Source organism: Fragaria vesca, linkage group LG6, assembly GCF_000184155.1.
Source record: "Fragaria vesca subsp. vesca linkage group LG6, FraVesHawaii_1.0, whole genome shotgun sequence".
Classification (NCBI taxonomy): Eukaryota; Viridiplantae; Streptophyta; class Magnoliopsida; order Rosales; family Rosaceae; genus Fragaria; species Fragaria vesca.
In genome coordinates, this window is record NC_020496.1 from 11,758,038 (window position 1) to 11,762,741 (window position 4,704).

The following is a 4,704-nucleotide window of genomic DNA, read 5'->3' on the forward strand; positions in this document are numbered from 1 at the left end:
AGAGAGAGAGAGAGATCTGAAATCAAGTGTTAGACTCAATGGCATGTTTCATAATTTTGTTGTATAATTAGGTTTTTTCGTCTTCTCAAAGTGAAATTTGAAGTCAGGTCTGGGCTTTGTTGGTAGTGGGCTTGGCTTGTGTCCTTTATTGTATAAAAACTATTAAAAGTGGGTTTTTTGTGTTTGTAAATTTGGTTATGTGCTACTATGTAATTTACTCTAATTATTATTAGATCTAATGGATGATATTCTGGTTATAATTTTGATTATAATCGTGTATGCCACGGATCCACCCCCTTATAACAAATTAATTCAATAATAATATATCGTGTTCTCGGCGTATAGGGTTTCTCTGCCCTTGCATGAACAACTAGGTCTCTCTCGACGTAATAGGGTCGGGTTTCCCCTTCTGACATCTGTGAGCTATAGTTTAGGTATAAAAGGTTGATGGGGCTGCGGACCATAGAATGAAACCCAACTAGTAACCAGATGTAGGTAAACCTACTTATTAATGACGACCCAGAACCACCCTACATAGAAGGGGTCTCATAGGAAGAACTATCAGCCGAAGAAGGATTGATCACCTCAAGCACCAGACCCTCAAACTTTGCACCACTAGTGGACTCACACAGCAGCAGAATCTTTAACCTAGCTGAACAAGCCTAAATTGTAATACCCCAGATTTTCATATCAATTTCCTTGTATTATTTCCGAAATTAATGAAGGATTATTTGTGGGAAATTCCTTTCATTTCGTATGTGCGAAATTGAAGTTTCGGGAGTCAATTTTATTAAGGTGCCTTGACTTTTAAGAGGCCAAAAGTTGACTTTCTTATCCGTAAGATATTTTCAAAAACTTCTTTCATGAAAGTTGTAGAGTTTGACGATATGAGTTAGTAGACACGCGGCACGCGTAAAATAGATGTCGTATGAAAAAGTTACTGTCAGAGGAAGTTAGTTTCCGGTTTTGGAAAGTATATAAATAGAAAGTGGTGGGTTTTATTTTCGGAAACCCTAAATCAGCCTCACTTTCTCTCTCTTCTCTCCCGAGCTCCCACGCAACTCCATTTTCGTCGGAGCATAACTCAGCCGTCCGGCCACCAATCGAGGCGCCTCCGGTCCCGTTGGGTTCGCACGGATCTCCTCTCCACTCCTGGGGCAGCGCCGCTCGTCATCGCGCCGCCTAGATGCCGCCGCGAGGCGGAAGAGCTGCTGCGGTTTCGCCAAAGTTTCTTCTTTTCCGGCCACCAATGGAGACGTCGTCAATTCCTATAGGTTTGCACGGACCGCTCCTACACAACTATGCTAGTCTTCAAGGCCGTCGATCGGCGTAGGTGGCGCACCTAGACCCGACGCCACCATCGACGCGTCACTGATCGAAATTGCCGTTTACGGCTGTAACGAGGTGCAGCATTAGGTGAGTTTTGCTCCTCTTTTTTGTTTGTGTGTGGTTGTGCTCAGTTTTGAGTTTTCGAACCCGGATTTGCAGATTTGAAGCCCGAGCTTGTGGTAGTGGTTTTGGATAGTTCAAGGCTAAATCAAACTTAGTCTCAGGTATAAAAAGTGTTCATTTTCCTGTGATCTACAGATGTTAGCTAGTTTGTGTAGTGTGTTATTGTGTGATAAGGCTAAGTGTTGATTAAGTATTGTATCTTAGGGGTGCTATGTTGATCATTGAAGTTTGTTAAGGTGTAAACTTTGGAAGTTGAGCTTGGAAGCAGCATGCATAGGTTGTTGAGTGTTCGACGACCTTGAGAAGGTCTCGGAGGAATGATTGTCCTCCTTTGGGCAACCTTTAGGCTAAGGTTTGGTTAAGGGTGCTTTGATATTTTGTTGAGTGGTTACTAAGATTATTAATTGTGTTAATTAGGTAGCTTGTGGAGTTGTTAGTGGACTTGTTCCTTGTGTTTTTGTGAAGACGCAGCGGGAGTATTTAGGTAAGTAAATCTCACCAAGGTTCACATTTGGACCAAATTATTATGGTCATTTTGATGATGATGTTGAGTTTAAAGAATATGCTATTGTTTGTTTTTAAATATATGAGCTTGATCGCCAACGGCTCATAGGTAAGATAAAACAAGTTTTCTTATTATATGATTACTTTTAATGTTCATGTGATCATAATATTGTTTGTTCTTAATAGATTAGTCTTGTGGGAATATTTATGCTTGTTCATTTAAATATATCTATGTGAAAGGATATAATTTTTATGATGTGCTCTGTGTTGTTGATGATGTTGAATTAAAGAATATGCTATTGTTTGTTTTTAAATATATGAGCTTGATCGCCAACGGCTCATAAGTAAGATAAAACAAGTTTTTCCTGTTATATTATTATATTGTGATTCGTTGTTTAGATAGTCAAACCGGGTTCCAAGCCTTTAATAGGGTGATTGGTTACGGTTATGATGATTCTACTCTATTGTGAATTGTTGTTTAAATAGTCAAACCGAGTTCCAAGCCTTTAATCGGGTGATTGGTTACAGTTATGATGCTATTATTATTTTGTGTTTGATATTGGACTGTCAAACTGGGTTCCAAGCCTTTGGCCAGGTGATTGGTACAGTTAGGAATAGAGCTCTTGTCCGTTTGTCGTTATAGGTCATGGGAGGTACCTTAAAGTATCTAGGACCCATGGGTACATGAATTGCTGTTGTAGGTCATGAGAGGTACTTATTAGTATCTGGGACTCATGGGTACATGTGTTTGTTGTAGGTCATGGGAGATACCTTATTGGTATCTGGGACTCATGGGTATATGTATATTTGTAAAAGTGTTGGTTATGTGGTTTTAATATTTGTTTTTATATTGTTTCATGTGTTTTTATTAGTTGTTGGAAATGTTGGTTGTTGGATTTGTGGAATAAATTATTGTTATTAATTGTTTTATTTTGATGTTGAAAATGTTGAGTATTTTTTAAAGTTACTCATACGAGCTTTTTAGCTTATCGGGTTTGTTGTTTTACAACCCGGTGCACCAATGCATGGTGTAAGGGTTAGACCTACAAGTGATGATCAGCAGGGTTGAGCAGAGGCATAGTAGCTGAGTTCTAGATGATATACATTTTATTTGTATATTAGGGCAGTTTGTTTTTAAGCTCATGTGAGCGTCTTTATTTTATTAGACTTTTGAAGTTGATGTAATTAAGGAGATGTAATGTTTAACTCAGTTGTTGAGTTTTGCTGACATTTATATTTCTAGCATTTGGGTTTAGTTTGAGATTTGTTAAGTAGGTATTGAAGTCTTATTTTTGAGTTGTATCATGCCCAAATTTTTAAAAATTATTAATTTTTAAAAATTAGGGTGTGACATAAATACTCCAAGCCCAGATTAAAGCCTCAACACTCACCTTAGAGCCCAAAGCCTAATACCCAAAAAGAACTAGAACTGGCAGAAGGTTATGAAGCATATCACCGCTGCCGCCAATCAACTTCGCATCACTATCACGGTCACCAGAGTCACCAATTCCAGCAAATGCAACCGAAGCATCACCTTTGCCCGCAAAACCGATCCCATCAACATGCTCAGTGCTAGCCAAGATGGAATCAATCTGAACCACCTTTGATCAGAACCAACGCATCAGGCCTTAATCCCATTCCGTATCACTACCGAGGCTATTGCTCTCCTCAAAGTCATCGTTGTCCGGGTTTGATGCCGGGGGATGCAAACCAACTCCTCCCCATGCACACCTGCAACATCTGAAGTCAGCATTTTTTTTTTTAAATAAAGGGTTAGTGTGGCTGTCCTCAAACCTTCATTAATGAAACCGTTAAATACAAGGGGACATGAAGTCTAAGACCCGAAATAATATCGAAAATCTCTATAACGTACTTGTATTGTAAAAAACACCAACTAGCAAAGAAAACTACTCTAATGACAACTCTATTTGCTTTGTCACAACAGTGACATAATAGAAATATCAGTAGCCATGCAACACGATTATATATCCGGCCTAATGTCTAATAATGCAGCTTTACTATTATGTTGCCGCCGGAGAATACACTCGACGACACTTAGTCTCATTCTGCCATTAAGAGGTTGCGACCATTTAATCAAACAAAAGATGCACCACCTATTTAGAGCAAATAAGACACACAAGATGTATAGACCGGCACAAGGCCCTTCGTGCCCTGTCATATAGAGTATTATTGGCTGAGAGCATTTTTTTAAATCTATTAGTTTTTGCATGATTGCTTCAATTAACTTTTCAGAAATAGGAATTAGTTTAAGTTAGTTTAATAACATTGATTTCTTTTGGTCGTTAGTTTAATAATATTGATTAAATAATACTTTTTACTAGTCCTAAATTTATTAATGTATAAAGGTTTATCTCTATATTACTTCTAAAGGCTAATTGAACCTCTGTCCCCGTAAAGAAAAAAGAATTATTTAAGTTAACGTTCACATCTGCTTCAGGCACTATTTTGGCAATAGCATAATTGTGTAGTTAACTGGTATTCACACACAAACAAAAAGTGTCACTACGTACGATTGTGATCGATTTTATATATAGTAGCGACTTGAATTTATATAATTTTTATGGTTGAATTAGTCCTGAATTTCTCATTATACACATCTGATCGACGTCAGTGCAACTATATATCACGTCTATATATGTATGAGTTTCATCTCACTGCAATGATTCTCCAGCTATAATTAATTAGCGAGCTATATATTGATATTAAGAGATAATCTGTCTTATCACT